At 36.6% G+C, this 23926-nt stretch overlaps 1 protein-coding gene across 2 annotated transcripts in view; it reads left to right on the top strand.

Moving 5' to 3' along the window:
* LOC145694234 (ceramide phosphoethanolamine synthase-like) overlaps positions 1-23926 on the top strand; it is a 91536-nt gene that overhangs the window by 3714 nt on the left and 63896 nt on the right. The window contains exon 1 of one of the 2 annotated variants that reach the window (XM_081770339.1): positions 17161-17439. The exons of the other annotated variant lie outside the window; for it this stretch is intronic. The gene's annotated coding sequence lies outside the window, so the exon portion shown is untranslated. Of the gene's footprint in view, positions 1-17160; positions 17440-23926 lie in introns of those variants that run through there. 2 annotated transcript variants of the gene reach the window in all.

Genomic DNA, 23926 nt, shown 5'->3' with positions numbered 1-23926 from the left:
GCCAGGACATTCTTTAATGTGTCGATACGTTATATTGTCTAAGCTAGGCGCTGTATTACGTTCGTTGTGAACGACTTGCATGATTTCTTGTATGGTAATCGGCATTCCCAGATAGCACAGAAATTTTTTTAAAAATTTTTAAAAATTTGCAAAGGCAAACTAAAAAGTTTGCAAAAAACTTGCCTTTTCAAGTGAGAAAATTTGCCGAAAGTTCAATGCAAATAACGAAGTTGACGCTGGCTGAGTTTGCAGCAAAGTTGCCTCAGAAAATGAAAACATCTGCCAATACAAACGAAATGTTTGCGACTGCACAGCAAGAAAGTTTGCCAGGACTTTGCTGCAAATATTTTGCGCAAATTTTCTTTGACAAAATTTCCGAAAATGAGCTGATAAATTTGGTGAAAATATTAAAAAGTTTGCAGCAACATTGCAGAAAGTGTTTTCACGATCGCAAGATCATGTTTGCTGCAAATGTATCAGGTATGTCTGTGCTGCAAACTTATAAAGTGAAACCTAACTTTATGAAACATCAAAATTTTTATAATGTGGATCTGTCTTTTCTTAGTGGCAAGCATTAAACATCTTTAGCTACTTGCCAAAGATAAGAAACTTACGAACGATAAACACACAGACAAAGGATATCGCAATTTATCTACTTACTCAACGATCATATCTCTCACACACATTCACAAAATAACGTCAGGCTGCCTGGATCAATAAAAACATCTGAGAGACCAGTGAGTTTATTCTGAAGTCCTCTGGTGCATTGTTTTTTCTCGATTCTCACTTCCCGCTTGTTTTATCACAGTTGATGTAGCGCAGTGAATTCTGGGTACGATGCGCGTGCACTCGGTAATATCATCACATATTTGCTTTCAGCAAGTTTTTCGAAACAAGTTTTTTTTACAGAGTTGCAAACTTTTGCGACGGCAAACTCTCAACGCTATATTTTCAAAAAAGATGCAAGTTAATTGCAGTGGTGAATGTATTTTTACAAATCAGCGAAAATTTGCAGATCATATTGAAAGCTTTTAATAAATATTAAGAAATTTTGCTTTCGCAAAATTTCAGATTGTTTGCTCCACTAAACGAAGCAAAAATTTGCCGCAAGTATGCGTGCTATCTGGGTTGTTATGGGTAAATTGACAGGTAGTGCATGGTGAATATTCGGCTGGAGTTGTGGTGATGAAGTGTTAAGCCTGTCGACCACATGAGGAGCGTTGTTTGTCATGGTAGATGTGAATATAGTTTGTAAATGGTTGGCGAAAGCGTTTGCTTTTGCAGTATCAGTAGATGCGGGAGTGTCACCTAGTAAGAGAGGATACTTTGGTGTGGAAGACTTTCCACATAGTATATTGAATCGTTTCCAATATTTGCTGGGGTGAGTAGTGTCAGAGAGAGTGGTCACTTCCGAGAAGGTCAAGAACTTCGACGGTGCAGTGAGTTATGAGATTATTAGAAACTATAACGATGTCGGGCGTGGTGTCGGAAATAGGGCGAGGAGCTTGAGGGAGATGAAAAATAATGCCTGTGGTGTTAGCTGTGATGAAGTTCCGAAGATTTGTTCTTTCCTGATTGGTGCGACTGTGCATATTGAAATCGGCCATGATGAGATACGAACGATAGGTATTCGAGATGTATTGCACAAATTGATACGGAAGGGGGTGCCCTGGTCTAATGTATATGGTAGCCAGTGTAAAGACGATATTTTTAAAGTAATCTGTGGCTAAAAGGTATTCTGGTAATGGCGTTGTGTTGTAGTGGTGCTGCCGAAATGGTAAAAAAGGCGAGAAACCAATGGCTACTCCTCCGTTAGCTCGTAGTGCCGGAACAGTGTTTTCTGCATGGATCATTGTATAATGTGGTAAACGGCAGGAATGAGACGAAGTCAGAAAGGTTTCATTAAGTAAGAAGGCTGTGACGTGGTGTTCTAGGAGAAGATGCTCAAATAAAAGATTGTTTTTTGGAAGGGAGCGTATATTCAGAAACATGAAGACTAGAGCCATAACACAAAGAAATTCAATCTATGGATGAAGCATGAGGTTTATGAAAGTACACAGTATTACCAGAATAAGTAGCAGTGAAAGTAGCATGGAATGTAGTTTTGGCCTCTAGTATAATTTGTTGTAAGATGTGAGGTCTGATAAACGGATGGATGTTTTGTAACGCTAGTGTTAAGAATGTAAGAAGTTGATCTAGATTAACAGGAGTGTTGAGCGGATGCGGAGTGTTATGTGGCTGGGCCGGAAGCCTCAGTGTAACGATCAATTCAGGATGTTTCTGAGCACTTTCTGGTTTCGCTTTACATCTATAGCTGTACGTTGGATGTTGTTCATTACAAGTAGCGCATTTCGGAGGTTGTTGAAGATTAGTACAAGCTCGGGTATTGTGAGGTCCGGCACAGTATCCACACTTACTTGTATTCTTGCAGTCTACCGTCTGGTGTGAATTATATAGCTGGCAGCGTTCGCAGCGTACTGGCATAGGTGGGGTAGACCGTGAAGGCTCTACTCGGTGTGTGTGGTTATAGATGGATGCTCCGGATGCTAACAGTTCGTCAATAGTCTCTTGATGTGAGGTGAGCACACGAACCATGTAAGTAGGGCCCCGGTCGTTGCGAATCCTAATTACTTTGGTGATCGTGTGTCCGTCCAGGGTCAGTTCTTCCTGTATCTCCTCATCTGTATATGATGGATCTACTCCGCATATGACTACTGAAAGAAGGACTGGGCGTCGTGGAGGCGGGGGGGCGGGTGTTAAGACGGCAGTGTAGGTGAATGTAATGTCAAGTGATGTGATGAGATGATATATTAGATTTGACTACCTGTTCAGATAGTAGTCAAGGTGCAGCAGTTCACTTGCCAAACCTGTCGTACCGGTCGCCCTTGGCTAGATCAGTCTGACGAAACTGTACGCCACGGGATGACAAAGCAAAAAGCCGAGGACAAGGAAACGGAAGGAAAAGAGCAAAACTCGTCACCACTTATCAGGTAACGCTTCAGAGCCTTGTAGACACAAAGCTCTGGAAAGTATGTGTACGATGAGACCAGTGACATGATGATCTTATGTTTAATACACCTTTCATTTACATTTATTGTTATTATTATTATTATTATTATTATTATTATTATTATTATTATTATTATTATTATTATTATTATTATTATTACTATAGTTAGATCTTGACTTACGTAAATAGATAATTCCGAGTTTCTTAGCGCATGTTCACATTTACGTAAGTCGAATTATTACCATAACACAAAATTTGTTACAAACCTGTATGAAAGAACAAATAGCATTGTCACGTGTACACCACTGTGAGGGAGTTTGGTTTCTATTTCGTGATATTTTCTCAGTTATATTAAAACTAGAGATGCTAGTAGATTTCTAGCACTTCCGGTTTCATTAGAGAGATTAGGATGGAGATGGAATATACTGTTGGGACGCTTAAGTGATTGCAGAAAACAACTTCTTTCTATTACATCATCATTACTCTATAATGATCACCACCACAACCGGAAATTGTTTATTTTCTTTCCTTTCCGGTTTTCATAGGAAGATAAGAGTGGAGATGGAGTATGTTCTTGGAACACTTAATTGACTGCAGAAAAAAACTTCTTGCGATCTGTTACCGTTTTAACACTATAACGATCAATGTTAAAACGGGAAGTAGTTGATTTCTTCCCAAACCGCGAGTGGTTGTGCCATTCACAGATAAAAGTCACATCCGACATTTTAGATAAAATACGAATACAGCTATTACTGGGCCGATATCTTATTAAATGTCGTCATAACAAATGGATTGAATCTCAGTTATCCAAATCCAACGAAATAATGTCCGAGTTCTCTTGATCCGAAGTCAATAGAACTCCGGAGGGAGATCCGAAGTGTGACGATATCTCCCGATTATCTCGTTTTGAAAATGCAAAACATTGTTCCGACTTTAAAAAAATAACACATTTCATCTAGAATTTTATTACAACATGTATAATCTTTATAATTTACTTTGGGATGATAATTAATTTAAGCTAATCAGTAAAGAGGTTCCAGATAGTTGTGTCTGCCCTTCGGGATGCTGCTGTTCAGTATCTAACTTGGTCTGCTAGGCTGTTAAGTTTCTCTAAATTTTCGTTAATGTTATTGAACGAATCATCAAATTGGTCTGCAGTTGGAAACACTGTTAAATGATTAGAACGTAAAGGTATTGTTGTAAATGACAACTCATTATTTCAAGAAATAATTTCAAGAAACAAATATCAAGTCATTTGTTTTAAGTTGGATATGGTTTAATTTGTACCATACGGGTGTTTTATGGTACATTGCGTTATAACTCTCCTATTTGAGCTTTTTCGTCCGATTTTTTTTTTTTCAAATCCAGAGGCATTGTAGAACACGTTACGTATGGTTTCACACCTTCCTGCATCGAAACATAGGAGGTGATGACGTCATAACTTTAAACAATATATTTTCCTTTGTTAGGCCTATGTTCATTATTTTTTGACGGAAATTTGGCACACACATTCAATATACCGAGTAGTATTTATCAGATTTTTTTGGAGATCTCTACGTTCGCATAGGGTCGTTCCAGAGAGGCCCAAAGTGTGGCAAGAAAAATTGTCCCCGAAATTTTCACTTTGACCTCACTTTTCCCTCTCCTGGTATATGGTATGGGTATGTAAGTGGTACCATTTGAAAGGCTGCTCTGTTCTAAAGAGAATGAAGTATGAACCATGATCCTAGGATAAATAGTGACGATGCAGTAGCTGCTTGACTGAAACTCTTAAAAATACCCCAAAAACCCAAGATCTTAAAAGGGTTAACAACTCTGGGATGAACTGACTTTTTGTTTGTTATTGTTTTTCCTTGCTCAATTGATGCAATTTGGAGAATTCCTTATTATAAAAGAATATTTTTTCACTGCCAGCATATAAAATAGAAAAAAGTTTTCAGTGTTCCTTTGGGAGGAATGAGAGGAATATTTTCGTTACTGGGAACTTTAAGGTATTTCTGCTAATCTGTTTCAATTTTATGAACTATGTCGTAATGCCTTAGCAAACCTAAATTCCTGAATATGATAGGAACTTCAAGCATTATATTGACTACTCAACCTAAACAAAATCACTTTAAGTAATTAACAAGCTAATCACGGCATTTTAGAGTAGATTTTTCTGTCACTACAAATCACTAATATTAAGTTTTATTATAATATATGTTTTGCAGTTAACTCTGCTTTATTATATTTACAACCACACAATTAATACTATTTTGTGTTTGTATTTTCAGTTTGTAGAAAATTTTCACTTTAAAATTATTAATCTATCCCAAAGTAAGATCTTTACAATGTTTTGAAGTTAATAATTTTAGTGATGTACACATTATGTATTTTTAGCATACATAACGTTGCCCGTACGTATGCTTTGGGAGATAACGTGACCCGTGCTTTGGATCTGGATGTTTGCTATAGCAGGATTAGGATCCTCAGTTCATTCTTCTTCCGATTGGGGGTGCGGTAGCTCAGTGGTAGAGCGTTCACCTCCGGTGCTTGGGGTTTCTGGCTCGATTCCAGCTCGCACCGTGTGGACTTTGTGGTGAGCAAACACCGTGCTCGTGGGTTTTCTCGGGATTCTCCCGTTTCCTCTCACTTTCTTCATTCCATCATTTCACTCATCATCACCGTCTCCTTTAGCCTAGCCGACATACGGTAATCGTGGGACGTAAAACTTAAAGATTTCATTTCAGTTTTTCTTCTTCCGATTCAAAGTTCTTTAACTAATGGAGATGAGGAAACTCAAGTTAAGGAATAGGTTGAAAACTCGGATTAGATTTTCCATGTAAACGAGTACTGAATGGTGGTGGTTTCATTTAACAGATATTCACTTGCCCGTAGTAATTGATATTCTTCTAGAATACAGAGGAACATTTTTGATTTAACGTCCCAACGTTATTTCTTAAGATTAAATTAGATGAATGATTAAAGACAGTGAATAATTGTGAAACTAAATTTTTGTGTTCTCCTACTGGGAATCGAACCTGGGACCAAGTGAGATCCCTATAAGGAAGTTGACTTTAGTGATGAGCGAAAGAGTCTTGGTCTTGCAGTTTTTGCAAGAGTCTTGCATGCAAGACCAAGACCAAGACCATACCTGCAAAAGCAAGACCAAGACCAAAACCAAGACTCTTGCGCAATTCTTGCACAAGTACCGGCACTACTTGATTTTTTTATATAATGTAAAAAAGAAGATAGATTTCTTGGTTTCAGTAAAAATGCTGCTGGAATGAATGTGTTCCCAGTGGTTTATGCAATCTGTGTGAGTCGATCTGCCCCTGTAGCTTATATCAATAGTATGTCGTTTTCTGAATTGGTTATTGGCGTTTTCTGTAGATATTACTCGTTTTCAAGAAATACAGGTGTCATCTCGCAACATGTGAGTTTTTTTGGTGGACAAACACCGTGTGCGTGGGTTTTCTCGGTATTTTTTTCGTTTCCTCCTACTTACTTCATTTCACCATTTGTCATTTCTCCTCATCACTGTCTCCCTTAGCCTTGGTGCACAATCGTTGGACGTTAAACTAAATATTTCATTTCATTTCAAAGCATATTAGTGGTGTTCTTCTTCCAAAAGTAAACTCAAATGTAGTATTGAACATCGGTAATCCGTACGCCATAGGTGTCGACTACATGGGTATGGCCTTGGCTCCGAGATTCAAGCATCCGTTGAAAATTTTCAATGTGTACTCTTAAAACTAATATCGAAATAACATTTACATAACATTGACAAAAACTTAGTGCATGTGACCGCAAGTTTGATTTCATGGTCAGATTGAATAATTGTTTATTAATATAACTTTTAGCCTCCTTAGGTATACGACACATCGAGGATTGAACGATATAACATTATACTACAACAATAAATTTATATTATAAAATTGAAAGTGACTATTTTTGTGACTCCTAATCTCTTGAACCACCTGACCGATCTCGATCAAATTTTCAACGTAGATGAGGTTTGGGTCTGGGAGTGTTGTCATCATTTCAATTTGACGGTAAAACTTAGGGGAGGGGAAAGGGGGAGTTATAAAATAATAAATAAAACATAATAACTCTTGAACCAAACGACCAGTCTCCATCAAATTCTTAACGTAGATGAGGTTCAAGCCTGGAATGTTATCTGTCAGTTCACGTTGACGGAGTAATGTATGGAGGAGGAGGAGAGGGAAATGTACAAAAATCAACATAAATAAAAATAAACGGTATTACTAAGTTTGTGACTTAAGAACTCTTGAACTGATTTCAATCAAATTTTTAACATATATGAGGTTCGGTCCTGGAGTTTGTTTAACTTGGATGGTAAAACCTTGGGGAGGAGGAAGGGAGGGATATATAAAATAGAACTTAATAACTTTTTGAAACACCCGACCGATCTTGATCAAATTTTCAACGTAAATGAAGTTCAGGCCTGGAGCGATTTTTATCATTTTACTTTCACGGTGCAACGTAAGGGAGGGGGAGGAGGGATATATATATATATATATATATATATATATATGTGTGTGTGTGTGTGTGTGTGTGTGTGTGTGTGTGTGTGTGTGTGTGTAAAAAATTAAAAATTTAAGTGCTGTTTTGTGACTTCATTACTCTTAAACCAGCCAATCACCTCAATCAAATTTAAAACATAGATGAGGTTCTGACTTTTTTTTTTATCAAATCACTTTGACGGTAGAACTTAGGGTAGGCGGTGGGGATGAAAAATGTACAAAAATAAAAATTAATAACCCTTGAACCACCCAACCGAACTCGATCTCATTTCCAACATAGATGAGGATCGGACCTGAGGTGGTTTCTGTCATAAAAATGATCGAAAACAACCAATATTAAAATAAAGTCTATTTTTTTTCGCTGAGATAGACAGTGACACTTACGATGCTATTTAAATCCAAGTTCAGCTCCGTAGCTTGGTGGAGGGAAGATAAGCTATATAGAAACGATCGAAAATGACAAATATTATTGTCGAATCTATAGTTTTCCAGTTCGTTGAGGTGAATACTGACACTTCCAATACCGTTTACGACCAAATTCAGCCTCGTAACTTGGGGACAGGAAGATACATAATAATAATCAAAAATGGCCAAATATTAGTGTCGAATCCGTAGTTTTCGACGTTGCTAAGGTGAACAGTGATACTTCCGATCCCGTTTAAATGCAAATTCAGCATCGCAACTTGGGCGAGAAACAAGATATATAAAATTATCAAAAAATACCATTATCAATGTCGAACTCATGGTTTTCGAGGTCATTGAGATGAACAATGACACTTCCGATGCCGTACCATGCAACATGGGGGTGAAGGACAAATATAAGTTTATTGAAAATGACCTATATTAGTGCCGAATCCTAAGTTTTTGGGGTCTCTGAGATGAACAGTGAAACTTCTGATGCCATTTAAATTCAAATTCAGCTCCGCGACTTGGAGAGGAGGAGGGAGGAGAAATATAAAAATAATCGAAAATGAGCGATATCAGAGAGCGCTTTACTAATAGTAAAAGGTGGCTGACTAACGAAATATATTATTATTATTATTATTATTATTATTATTATTATTTTAAGTTTAACCCAACGAAGTGGGTAATTGATGCTATTAATCCATATTCACAAGTGAGACTTCAAATAACTTGGAGTTTGATGCCGTTGTTTTGTATTTCCAATACAGGTCAAAAGAATTTATATAGATTGAATTTACATAAAAGACATAGACAGTTCAATCGTTTTCAGTTTTCACGCAAATTATTCTAAAATATTAAGAGGTTTGATTATAATAATTATTATTTTAATTTTCTCTGTCTCTTCTTTAGTCAATATTGCTAAATAAATCATCATCTTCATAATAGCTATTCTGCCATTATTGGCAGGTTACTTGCTGCAACTGAGAAGCTTCGACGTTCGATGGTCCTCAGCTAGTCTCTTCGTCTTGACGTAGCAATTTTCTGTTTTAATACCTTCCTTCAACTAGTCTCCCTCGCTCCCTCGCTCCCTCCCTCTCTTTCCTTCCACAATACTCTCCAGCACGTACCTTATAATACAGTTCCTCCTCAGCCAATATGCTAACCAGTTCCTCTTCCTCCTCTTAACAATATCTAAAATTCTTTTTTCCCCTACTGCTAATTCTTTTTAACACCTTCTCATTCGTTGTCCGTTTAACACAGCTAATTCTCTCCTTTTTTCTCCATGCTCATGTACCGAAAGCCTGCTTAGAGACTCAGTTGGAGTGAATACTGTTTCTAGTTGGTCTGCAAAAGCATTCGCTTTATCTGTGTCTGAAAGAAGTGGAACATTATTGACATGGAGCGGATATGTTGTAACAGTTTTTTTTTTTTTTCAGTTAATTGATGAAATTTCTTCCAGTAGCAGGTAGGATGTGCTTCGTCTCTCAGCTTATTGCAAGCACCAATCCAATGCCTCCGTTTATATGCAACGAGGTAGTTTTTAACTGCCCGTTGCCATTGTTTGTGACAATGAAGATATGCCTCGTTCCCAGTACGATGATACTCTCGAATGCGCTGCCTTGCACGTTTTACAATGGCCACATATTGAAGCGGTAACTTTGGTCTGTGTGGGCAGATTTTGTCCTCAGGAATGGATGTTTGAGCATTTGTAGTTAAGGTATCTGTAAGCTGGGAAATAGTGTAATACAATTCAGACTCCGTGGTTGGTGCTGTGAGATGTCTAATGTATCTTTCAATGGTTGTTCTATAACTATTCCAATCAGCTTTATCATATCGTTTAACAGTACGAAACACAGGAGTAGTGTACCAAAGATGGCCCTTGTTGAGTGTTTTACTGGGCAGTGATCACTACCGATTGTGTCAAGAACCTATATTGTACAGTCACCGACCAGATTAAGTGATGTAATTACAATATCTGGTGTTGTTTGACTACTTGGCCGGGTATGACTAGGTAAGTCATGGATATGCAAATGTAAGTGATGAGTTACGTAGTTCAAAAATGTTGTTTCTCCCGGTCGCTTCGACTATGGATATTGATATCAGCCATAATGATGACATTTCGAACATTTTGTGCAATATAATTGAAAAATCGAATGGAATTTGTTGTCTCGGCCGCATATAAATTGTAGCAACGTTTATGACGATGGAGGGAAAGTAAACAGAGAAAAGAAGATGTTCTGGATGATTGACATAAGCATGTAGGTGATATTGTCTGAATGGTAATTTTGGTGAAAAACTTTTTGCAACTCCACCTTGAGTTCTGGCGGTAGGTCCTTTATAGTCATGTCGGTGAAGGAGATAACCTGTTAGGCGTGATGTGATATTAGGTTTGAGTGAAGTTTCATTGAGAGCAAAAATATCAATTTGTTCCTCGAGTAAAAAAGATGCTCTAGGAGAAATTTGTGTTGCTGGAAAGATCGTATATTAATAAATAAGAAATTCATGACTACAAGCAAGAACGACATAGATTTAAACAATAGTTTCAAGAGGCGCGATTTGAAAATGAGCATATTGTCTTGAATATGTACCATGCATATTGATGTTAAAGAACGATTTTGCAGTGGCAGTAATGGTGCGAAGTATATGATCGCGTTGAAATGGCATCACGTTCTGGAGCACTATGGTGAGGTAGCGAAGAAAATCTTCGATACTGAGCGGATGTAGGATAGATTGGGCTGGAGGTGTAGTTTTATCGCTACTTCGAATAGGTGCAGTAAACTCCGGGCGAGCAGGTTCTGCAGGGGACTTAGTCTTGCAACGGTTGTGTACGTAGGGTGCGCCTCTCCGCAAGTGGAACACTTTGGAAGTTGTTGATGATCTTGACACAATCTAGTTTCATGTTGGTCATCACAATATCCGCATCGTGGTTCATTAGGACAATTGTTAGTGAAATGAGAGTTGTAGGAGTGACATCTGTCGCACCTAAATGGTACTGGCTCAGGAGTTTTAGAAGGCTTGACTTAATGGATTTACTTGTAAATAGGGGCACCCTGCGCCAAAAGGTAGTCAATAGCCTGTTGGTTTTGTGATAATACGCGAACCATATATGTTGGTCCGTTATTGTTTTTTATGCGTATGCATTTTTCAATGTTGATGCCCTCTTGAATAAGCTCCTCGTGCACTTCGTCGTTTGAACTCTGGGAGAATACCACGTATAACGACAGATAACATTGGCGATTTCTTAGGAGGTGGTGGTTGTTTCGGCCTAGAATCAGACTTTTTTTTTGTTAGTTTTGCGTTTTCCCAAAAAATTTCGTAAGATGCTTTATTACGCAAATAGGTTCCGAAATTAGGATCTTTTGATTTTATGATGTATCCATTCCTAGTCTGGACTATTTGTTCAACACTTGCGCGTGGAACGTATTTAATGATCTGGAGAAAGATCATCTTTGGATGAGTATTTCGTGTCAAACTCGGTGAGAAGAAAATGGTAAACAGGATCTGGAGTTATGCTGAGAGTTTCGTGTCAAACTCGGTGAGAAGAAAATGGTAAGCAGGATCTGGAGTTATGCCGAGAGTTACAGATGACGATTCTGAAGGTGGCGATCCAATGTCAATTGGTTGGACGTTAAAAGATTGAGATCCACCGCGAAATCTCTTTGCAGATTGGGTTGAGACAGAGGATGGATGTCTTTCTTTAGACGTACTCGCTACGGGGTTGACTATTCCCATGAAAAGTTTCGAGTGCGACTGGTAGTTCCAGTCGGTGTAGGTTGCGCACGTGATGTGCCTATACATTTAGGAAGAGAAGCTGGAAATCCTATATATCGACCGAGAGCCGATTGTCCGTTAGCATTGCCAGAGTCCGATATCACTATGAAGTAGTCTAGGACCGAAGCCCAAAAAGATATGAGAATGAATGAAAAGACGATGATGATGAGGTTAAAAAAACAAGTTTGCCCTTCGAAAGTGAAAACTTCCATCAACCCTCTAAGTGCTGTATGTTGCTTTCGCTCACAAATGCGTATTGCAACACTTGGTCCTAGCTAACACACTAACTGACACAAGAGAGGTTAGGCTACTTGATTCAGTATTGATATGATTAAAAGCGACTGAACTCCAACCTATAGCTTTGGGTTTCAAATCTTTCATTTACGGTTATGTGTGATTTCACGTTTAACAGAGACAAACATAACATTTTAAGTATGTGTACTTTAAATAAATTAGTTAACCTTCGAGAAGTCGCGCTGAAAAAGTAACGCGAGTAGTCGCGCGCGGTCAACAAGACCGCACGAACATAATGTGTTGCAAATATCGTTTTAAACATTTTTCTTGTATCAGAAACGTAATTTTGTATATTTTCTGATTAAGAGGGAATAACATTTTTATTATTATAATAAGTTTTACAGTAATAACTATTAGAGGAATCTACGATTAGATGTGTATTGAATTTTATTTCTTATGTGGAATAAAATGTTTTTTTTTTTTTTCGTTACACATTTCTTTATACAGACAGCTGCGCACTGGTTTTATTGAAAATTCTAAATCTGATGACGATCTTTTGTTTTTGTCAACTCTGGTTCGTCTAAAATTAGAAATGCAATAGTAAATTAGTAAAAAATATACTATATAAGCATAACACTAAAACAAAGCTTCAAAGCGCATTTTACATTCAATTAGAGCTCACTCGTAGCTAAGCGGTTAGCATACGGGCCTCTGGCGTGGGACTTCTCGGTTCGTTTCCCGGTGGGAGCTCATGTGGTTCGGATCCCACGTTAAGCAGTAAGTCCACGTCTTACATAGCCTTGATGCTGAAAAGGGCGCTAAATTGAAATCAAATCAAATTTACATTGAATTATTTTACGGTCCTGTTATTTTGAAACTTCATCTATACAGCACTACATTGAATTATTTTAGGTTATCTTAAAATTTACACTGTTCTACACTTCGTCGTTGCTTATTTCGTTATCTCCTGCTCTGACTACATTCGGGGTATCGCTGGTCATTTCTGGGTTTAAGATCTTCAGATTCGCTCGCAGCCTCCTCACTTCACCTTTCATGTTCACTCACTTTTTGTTATGATCTTCCTCAGACAAAGCTTCCACGATATCATCTCGGCTGATGTATCCGAAAAGTTCATTCCTAACATTTCCCTTCGTTGTTTTAAGCTGTTTATTTCTAATTTTCTCTTTTTTCACACTTGGTATCAGTTTATTAACTCTGTCGACCTCTCTTCCGTCCATTAAAATAATATTTATGTTAATAAAGCTTAAAACATCTCCAAAGCAAAGGTCACGTGCAGAGTGAAGCACTGAGAAAAAACATTACACGGTTAGTCGCGCGCGGTGGAAAGCACCGTAGAATCACTAAACAATCACTAGTACTTAAACTAAACAACGGATAACGGAGTGATTGAGGAGGAATGTTGGGGAAGGTGAGGCGGAAGATTAGCTAGACGGAGAAGTCTCTCGGACAAATAGAATGGACGCAGGAACAAAAATAATTTCCCTGCGGTGCTTTTGACCGCGGCGCGACTACTCGAAGGTTAAATACATCCCATCATAAAGTTTATGTTTTAAAATTATTGTTCAAAACTTTCATTTTAATAAGCCTTCTCCAAAATCAATGCACGTAAATTGTGCTGCCATCTTCCGAGTTTTTAAAACTATATGTTGTGAACGTTTATATGTTTGTGGTCAATCCTTTCGACAATGAGATCTCGGAAACTACAGGCTCTAGAAAGATGACGTTTTCACTGATCGATTGCAAATTTCATGTAAATTGTCCAGTTCTAATTGAATATTTAAAAACATGGCCACTATTTCTTTATTACGATTTTACGGGTACGATCTTGCATCGTTTGGCCTAATCCTCGTTCCGCCTAACCAATTATCTGACACTTTTATGACAGATAAAAATAAGCTTTATGTCCGCCATTTTAGGCGAAATAAGGATACTCGTTTGGCCTAATCCTCGTTTTGCCTAAAATGGTGGACTACAAAAAAATCGTGGAGATAAAGCTGGAGGGAAATTTTTCAAAAAAATTCCCTACTATGTGAAGAACCTAGAAATACAGATGCGAAGCCAGTTAAATCCCTCTTCCATATTCAGTTTCATAAACTGTTAAATCCCAAACCTGCAAATAACCTAATGAGAAAAGCAGAATCAAACCCGGTTAATTCCACATTTCAAACAATTTGACGTTTCGTACTGTATAGGATTAGTTTAGTAATCTGAATATTTATTGCAACTCTTCGTAAATCATTCGAAATTTTATTTGTCAGAATTCGAAAGTGTGTGTGTTCATATTTTTTTTTATTTTTGGACTGAAAATTGAAAAAAAAGAAAATGAAATCTTTCATTTTACGTCCCACGGTTATGCAGGTTAGGCTAAAGGAGACGGTGATGATGAGAAATGAATGAAATGGTAGAATGAAGAAAGTGGGAGGAAACGGGAGAACCCCGAGAATCCCCACAAGCACGGTGTTTGTCCACCACAAAGTCCACATGGTGCGAGCTGGGATCGAACCAGGGACCCCAAGCACCGGAGGTGAACGCTCTACTACTGAGCCGCCGCGCATCCTGGACTGAAAAGGGAGACACTATACGTCTTAACCTAACTGTTAGTAAAGCTTTTCTGTGCTTATTTGCTTTTCTTTAATAATTACTAGACAAATGCACGCAAAATCGAATGAAAACGATACTCTAAGCAGCGATGATCATAATTTTGTTATCAAAAAACACCAAAATTGTCTAGAAAACGTACAAGACACATGAAAAACTGGAAACGAAATGTAGCCAAAAAAACGAGGTGAGTGGACTATCTATGGTTAAAAGTCGTTTGTTTGGTATTTTAGGGTAACTCTTTACTCTGAACAGAACATGGTTGGATTAGGTTCTTCTCTAAACGGTCTCTTCAGCTTCAGCAGAACCTCTTTCTTAAAATGTCTCGTGTCAATTATCATTCAAAATTATAACATACTTCGGGTACAACATGTTAAAAAATTCTGCCACTTATTTACCATTTCTGATTCTCTTTCTGCCACTGTTTTGCTCAAACTCAACATTTGCACATTTAGTTTTGCTTTATTTCAAATTCATATATTGGGATAATCGGAAATTAATATTCACCTTATGTTAGTCCGTAAAAGGTTACAAACTCTTCCAAAATATAGTCATTCAGTTTAGAAATGTATACGGATAGGTATAATTAGCTCCACTTGTAGTTACGAAGGGTTTGACGATTGAAAGCAGCTCAAAGGTCACGTTTTACAAAGAGGTTTTCGAGGAATAGAAAACCGAGAAAATGGTGATGCACCAGAGGACGACGACGATATGGATTTCCATTTAGTAGATGATGATGGAGAGGAGGTTACATAATTCAATTTTTTGCACATTTGGATCCATTGTTTTCAATTTAGAACAAAATTAATGTAGCATTTATGTATCCATATTCATTTGTGCTAATCTTGTGCAATGTATAGTTGATAATACATCCCCCCCCCAATATTTTAGTAGCCATAATACTGATTTCTGACTCTGACTCCCTTTATTTTTGATAGGTTTTGTATCTTGAGCCTCAACAAAAATGGCCGCTCGTCCAGATGCAAAAGCTGTTATTTCCATTTACATACGCAAAATTTGTTAAATCCAAACTATTTTCTTCAATAACGCAATTCATAGACTAGTGTGATTATACAGCTTTCGACAGACCAACAGTCACATTATTCTTAATTTTTTAATGTTCTCTAGTTTCTAAAGTTATTTTACAATTATGACGTGTTTAAACAGTTTTTCTTGATTTGTCACAAATTTTAAAATGTGAATTTAACGGGTTTTGCTATTCACCTACTCATATATATTCGTATATATCCATGGTCCTAGTAAATACATAAAGGAGTTTTGGTAATCCTAACTCCTCGAAAATAGTTAATATAATATTAATCTATATATTTTGCATTTCTTAATTCTTTATATACTAGAGAATTTTCTCTTATATAATTTCCCTCTAGTTGAATTTCCACGATTTTTCTTATTGTCCGCCATTTTAGGCATAACGAGGATTAGGCCAAACGAGGATCCTTTTTTCGCCTAAAATGGCAGACACAAATCTTATCATTTATCTGTCATAAAAATGTCAGATAATTGGTTAGGCGAAACGAGGATTAGGCCAAACGTGGCGACACGTACGGGTACATTGGAAGTTTTGAAATTAAAAAAAAGCATCACATCCTGCGCGTTATGCATTCCAACACCATACTGTTGTATATAGGGGTTGTATATGCCTCAGGCGTTTGCTTCATGGCTAAATAATAATGGAAAAGAAAGGATAACCATTTCCCCAGTCTAAGATGAATCTTTATTTTTGGAGTGTTTTGGCCAATGAACACCATATATAACTGACATTATAATTAATTGTGTGTGTAATGTATTTGTTTGTTACATACTGCATGCAAGAAGAAAGAAAACACTGGTCATAAATAAATTAGAAACTCCAACCGGAAGTAGGATCAAAACTTGCAAACGGTGCGAGATATTGAGAAAAAATAATCGAGAAAAGTCTTCCCTTTATGATACTCCTTGGCTTTTTTTGATTCAATACGTCTTTCACTTGTGTATGTAAAGGGACATGGACAGATGTTGTGAGGAATGAGAAGAAGATCTATGCTCATATGCGAATAATGCGCTGTGTAAAGATTGTAGGTTCAGCTAGTTGGTTTTTTTTAAAAATAAAAAAATTAGGAATGATAAAAAATGAATCAAAGATTGCGATCTTGGCTAATAATTATTATTTTTTTATCAGTGGCCACAAAATTTTTGAACAGCCCCTAAATAGAGTTTTCGTTTTTTTTTTTTTTTTTTTTTTTTTTTTTTTTTTTTTTTTTTTTTTTTACGGAATAAGCAGGTCATACTGATTTAAGTGAAAGTTTGGGTTTGGCTATATATATGTTGTTATCCAGAGATAAAGCCTACAAGAAAATTTTTGCCCGAAATCTAATGGATCTTTTGATCCAAAAATAGGTAGAAATTTTATTGAACTAATTGTAATTCTGTTTTCTTCCTTTCTAAATTTTACGTTAGAAACTCTTTCCAGAATTAACGGTAATAGGCCTAATAATAGGTATATTAAACAATTGTGTCACAACATAAATATGAAACTACAAGTAATATCTTGAAAAATGCTGATATTGATAGAATGTGAACTCATAAGAATGAAAAAATTAAAACTCATATAAGAACTTGTATGTGTATTATTTCTACCTAATCATGTGACATGCTGCAGAGCAACATATTCCGCATATGAAAGAAACTGTTTGTTGAATGAGCGGATCAGAGCAGTCAGTTCTCGCGTGGACGGCGTCCTATGAGCTGCGTCGTCCCATGTGTGAGTGTGTATGGTTTGTGCTTGGAGTTGCGCCGATGGTCTCCTACAAGATAAAGTACGACGAGAAAATCGAACGGATTCTTTACCCAGACGCCAATGCGGAATTCTTAATGGTAAGACTTCTCAAGTTCCAAGCTTTGCTTTCTTTGACCAATGTGTCTTTTCATACTAAAACTATCTCGCTTTGTTTTGTTCTCGCTTTTTAATTTTCTACGAACTTCTTCTCATTTTACAGATTTCTTTTTTTCATTTATGTACTTACAATTTATTGCACCAAAATCATACACTTTAAATCTTTTGCAATTGCATTTTTAAAAGTTTGTTCAACTTTATGAATTTTGTTTATATTCAAACACAATGTGATTACTTCTGAAAGAACACTGTCTTTTCGACCATATTCTTTCATGCATGTACACCGACAAAAGTGTATTTCACTGTCTCATTATTGCTCACAAATTATATGGAATACCAAATACCAACTTATCGACGTCATTTTTTTTCTTTTTTTTTTTTTACCTACAGCGACGCAAATCTGTCTTCAACAGTGGGGGGGGGGAGGGAGACGGATAGATCGTTCCCATTTTTTAAAAGCGATGTTCAAAATATTTATGAAGTTGAAAAACAATGCTGTAGAGAATCAGGGGAGCAGAGTTGTTTTCAACATTGGGAGCTGGGCAGATTTGAAGCTTATTGTTGGGAGAAGGAAAATATGAGACTCGTATTACGGTAAATGAATCTGATTTCTGAAGTGAACCCTGTCGTATGTTATACAGCAAGGGACATCAATTTCATCTCACTTTCCTTTGTGGCAGTCCGATAAAAATCATCACATTCTTCCTCCTCCCCCCCAAAAAAAACATTTCAAATCGGATTATTGGGGAGGACACTCTCCCAGTTCCAAGATTGTAGGGGATGTGTCCCCATCATCCCTTCCCCGGGATTTGCGTCAGTGCCTCTACATGATATTCAAAACCCTCCGTTATCATAGAAAGGACTGCCACACACAATACACACTAGATATATGGACTTATTTCTCTAAGATACAGTATATCCTACAAAGTTTTAAATATTGATACTTACTTCAAGAAATGTACACACATTTAAACAACAAAAAAATCAGTATAGACTATTGCTACCCTAATTTTTTTTCATTATTCCTTCATGACATTTGCATGTCCATATAATGAACCAACGAACATGAAAGGTTTAGGATTTATTATCGACCACTTGAACACATGTACGTTCTTTAATATTCGTGGTAGGTTATTTGTCGCGTGTTAAAACAAAAGATAAGGGATCATACAAATCGTATTAAAGAGTTCAAGGAAAGGTTAAACGAGTGAAACTTTATAATAAACTACAATTATCAGATATTTACATTCTGGATATAGCATCCAGTGGAAACTTAAACTCGAAGTTAAAGTAAATGCAAAATACCATTTTAGTTTAAATCATAAATCCTGTCAGTTACCATGACAACGATTACGTTATGTGTCTCCCATGTTGAGAATACAGACGGAATTACCAGTGAAATGTTGAAGCACTACAAACTATGTTCGTTGAAAACAACAGAAACTTTTCAAATATGGACCTGTACTATGTACCTGACTGTAAACATTACAATACGACAGATATTTCACTGTCATTGTTATTCTACTCTCCACTGCGTACAGTTTTAGATCCAGAAGGAAGGTGCGCACATCTCCTAAAACGAAAATAAAGCTTTTTTGTGTTTTATTTTATCGAGACGAGATCCGACAGAAGTATTTTTTATGTCAATATATTAGACTAGTGATCGCCAAACCGTCGATCGCGACCTACTAGTAGTTCGCGGGGACATTTTCTGTGCATCGCGTTAACGCTGCGATTGCCTAACTTTGTTTCCTCCACTTAGCTGACGCTAACGACAGGGGGCGCTGACGACAACTGCTTGTTTCTTCCGCACAACTGTCATTTTCAACCTCATCTCACCTTGGTTTACGCGTGCGTTTGTGCACGTTATGTTTTTCGTGTATATATTAGACATTTGCAAAACGTTATGTTTTTCGTGTGTATATTAGACATTTGCTAATCGTTATGTTTTTCGTGTGTATATTAGACATTTCCTAAACGTTATGTTTTTCGTGTATATATTATACATTTGCTAAACGTTATGTTTTTCGTGTGTATATTAGACATTTGCTAAACGTTATGTTTTTCGTGTATATATTATACATTTGCTAAACGTTATGTTTTTCGTGTGTATATTAGACATTTGCTAAACGTTATGTTTTTCGTGTGTATATTGGACATTTGCTAAACGTTATGTTTTTCGTGTATATATTAGACATTTGCTAAACGTTATGTTTTTCGTGTGAATATTAGACATTTGCTAAACGTTATGCTTTTCGTGTATATATTAGACATTTGCTAAACGTTATGTTTTTCGTGTATATATTAGACATTTGCTAAACGTTATGTTTTTCATGTATATATTAGACATTTACTAAACGTTATGCTTTTCGTGTATATATTAGACATTTGCTAAACGTTATGTTTCTCGTGTATATATTAAACATTTGCTAAACGTTATGTTTTTCGTATATATATTAGACATTTGCTAAACGTTATGTTTTTCGTGTGTATATTAGACATTTGCTAAACGTTATGCTTTTCGTGTATATATTAGACATTTGCTAAACGTTATGCTTTTCGTGTATATATTAGACATTTGCTAAACGTTATGTTTTTCGTGTATATATTAGACATTTACTAAACGTTATGCTTTTCGTGTATATATTAGACATTTGCTAAACGTTATGTTTCTCTTGTATATATTAAACATTTGCTAAACGTTATGTTTTTCGTATATATATTAGACATTTGCTAAACGTTATGTTTTTCGTCTGTATATTAGAAATTTGCTAAACGTTATGTTTTTCGTGTGTATATTAAACATTTACTAAACGTTATGTTTTTCGTGTATATATTAGACATTTGCTAAACGTTATGTTTTTCGTGTACATATTAGACATTTGCTAACTTGGATAGTTTGATTTCACATTTACCAGAAATGTAAGTTTATAGGCAATAAACAACTGTAAGATTTTAAAAAAAAAGTTGTTAGTTCTTTTGGTTGGTAGTTTACAGTAGATTTAAAAACGGTACGGTAGCTCAAAAGCTTCATAAATTTGGCGACCACTCTATTAGACCAATACCAATACTTTTACACATAGAAGTATATATACCATATCTTCCCTTCTCAAATAAAATAACATAATGCAATTTCAAATATATTTTTACTTACAGAGTTTGAGGTGGTGGTTGTTTTTCCTACTCTCTGTTTATCGTTACTAGTGCAAACTAAACTAGGTAGTAGTAAGTGTTATTTATGTCTCCTCCTTCCATTCCATCCTTTTCGAAAGGATAAAGAAATATAAAAATTCGGGGGTCTAATTTCTGAAAAAAGTCATAAGATTTGCTCAAGATGTTTCTCTGTGATGTTGTACTCCATTATCTTCAGTAACCTTCCGAACTGGTCAAACATATACAGGATTTTAAGGACCTACTAGCTAAATCTGTGCTTTCTACACAGTGCATCATTTACATATGAGCATGAATCTTCTTGCCATTCCTCACATCTGTATATGTCCCTTTACAGACAAGTGAAGGACGTCTTCATAAAAATCGGCAAGGAGTATCATAAAGGGGAGATTTTTCGATTATTTTTTCAACATCTCGCACCGTTTGCAAGATTTGAGCCTTCTTCCGGTTAGAGTTTCTAATTCGTGTATGATCAGTGTTTTCTTTCTTCTTGCATGCAGTATGTAATAAGCAAATACATTAGGGGAGACGTGGGCAATGGCGATCACCTAAGAAAAATGGGTTATTACGTAGTTTCATTTGCAAAATATATTGAAACAAATTTGTAAATACGTACTCCAATCCTTCTACAATAAGTGTGTAAAATAAAACGAGGTTCATTCATACAGTTTGGGAACACGATGGAAAAAACTCAAATTGCTACTTTGGTCGCCATTCCCAATCACATGTTGGTAATGGCGATCACAGTACAAGATTAATAAACACACATAATTTCATAGGCAGTTCAAGTTTTTTTTTTCTACGTTGCGCCTTCGAAAGACTGAGAAACATCAACTGAATGTTTTATTGACGTTTTTTCAAAGACACGTTACACATATATCCATGTGGTGAGTTCGCAACAGTACAGTCAGCATGCACCCACGATCCACAAAGGTTACACAGAGCGGTTAGCGTACGCGCCTTTGGTGTGGGAGGCCCGGGTTTGGTTCCCGGCGGGAGCTCATGTGGTTCGGATTCCACGTTACTCAGTAGGTCCACGTCTCATATAGCCTCGCTGCTGAACGGGACGTTAAACTCAAAATCAAGTCAAGGTTACACCGACACCAAAGTTTCAGTGTTTGACTCAAGTAGACGTATTACCTATCTTAGGTCTAGCCTCTTTTATAATTTTTAGTTGGAGAAGTATTCCAAATGTTTGTTAGGAATGGCGTTCACCATGATGGTCAACCGATCACGTTGATCGGCATTCCCAACATTGCGCCATTTTGAAAATTGAGCTGTTATACCGTAAAACGTAGTTTATTTGAAATATAACTATGTGTCGTGCATTAGACGTAAATATAACTTTTTATGAATCTTAGTAACTTGAAGATCTTACAACTTAAAATTGCGCGTGTCGTAAGTTGAAATATGCACATGCTTATAAGAAAATCAACAAAAAGAAGTTTCAGCTCGCTGTAGACTTCAGTCTTCTCTGACAACTTCCTCGACAATACACAAGAAACCTTGCTACAAGAGGCAGATGGCAGCACTAGTTTGACTTCTCCTCGGGTCACGCAAAAGGTCAAAGTGGGCTGATCGCCATTCCCTTCCTCTCCCCTACACACAGAATTAATTATAATGTCAGTAACATATGGTGTTCATTGGGCAAAATACTCCAAACAATAAAGATTCATCTTAGACTGGAGAAATGGTTATCCTTAGTTTTCCATTATCATTTGGCCATTTGGCCGAGCAGATATAATAACCCCCTATATAAATGTGTTATTTTGGAATGTATAACTCGTAGGATATGATGCTTTACTTTCTAAATTTCAATACTCTCAATGTACCCCTAAGAAAATGTAATAAAGAAATAACGCCCATTTTTTAAATATGCAATTAGGACGGAACAATCTTCACAAACCGGCATCTTTCTAGAGCTTGAGTTTCCGATATATCATTGTGAAAGGAATTAGCCACAAACACATAAATGTCCACAAACTCATAAACTTTTCTTAACGACAAACACATAAAACTAGCATTTTAATATATAGATACTGACAAACTGAGAAGTGTCATTACTCAGACAAAAAAAAAAAAAAAATGGTTCTTTTGGATCTGTGAGAACAGGTGCATAATTTCAGTTCTAGAGTCGTCTAAAACTGTGGGAAAACTATATTGCATTACTCGTTATTTTGAACACGAGTAATCGCAGAATGACTGTACATATCAGCGTAATGGAAGCTACACATATGCCATCCAAAAATTCACATTTTTTAGCAATATGCAATGTGTGCCCAAGTTTCTCATTACAGGATATAATTCGCAGACATGCTCTCAACAGAATTTCAGATATGCTCTGAGTTAAAGGTGGGTCAAACGTAGACAAAGCCAGGCCTTGGCAGCAGCGGATATGTAGTGATTAGGTGGAAAGTCGAAATAGAAACCCTAGCTTCACGATTACTTGTAACAGTGCTGGGAAGTTTTGTTTCACGGTGTATTTCACGATTTTTTTTTTTTACATATATAAGCAGTTTCTACTCATATACTCGTAAGTATAGATATGCCATATCCTCCCTCTCAAATAAAATAACATCATGCAATTTCAAATATATTTCTCCTTGCTTAATTCGAAGCTATGTATTTCCTTCTTGTTTTTTTTAACACAAGGAGAAAATTTTATATTTTAGTCCCGTTCTTAGATCTCAGTCATAAGTTTTAACATATTAGAAATTTAAAAGGAAATGAATAAAAAGACTACGGAAACGATGGAAATAAACATAAAGGAAGTAATGAAAACTAGTAAGAGTTAAACGGAATAATATAATGTTTATATCAGAGATCCACCTACAAAGAACCTGCTTAATGATCATCACTTTAAATATATAGAAAGTTTTGGCTTCATTTCTATATTTTGAGTGTGTGCCGTCTTTTATGGTATAATTCGTTCTTCCCCCTACGTGTATTTTAACTAACTCTATGGCCTATGGAACCCGGCGGTTCAATGCCGCATTCACAAAAACTCTCCACTGACTTCTATCCTTAGCTAATTGGATCCAGTTTCTACTTTGTATTCCTAGCTCTGCGAGATCCATCTTAATATTCTCCTTTCAATCTGCGCCTAGGTTTTCCTAATGGTCGTTTTCCGGTGGGTCTTCCAGTTAAGACTTTGAAAGCGTTTCTACTTTCTTCCATTCTAGCTACATGACCTGCCCACCTAAGCCCCCTAGACTTGACGACCCTAACAATGTTGGGTAAACCGTATAAATTATGTAGTTCCTCGTTATGAAGTTTCCGCCATTCCCCATTCTCGTT

This window comes from Thermobia domestica, chromosome 9 (genome assembly GCF_964235325.1).
Source record: "Thermobia domestica chromosome 9, izTheDome1.hap1.1, whole genome shotgun sequence".
Classification (NCBI taxonomy): Eukaryota; Metazoa; Arthropoda; class Insecta; order Zygentoma; family Lepismatidae; genus Thermobia; species Thermobia domestica.
Note: the sequence above shows the minus strand (reverse complement) of the source record. Positions and strands in the feature narration are given on the sequence as shown.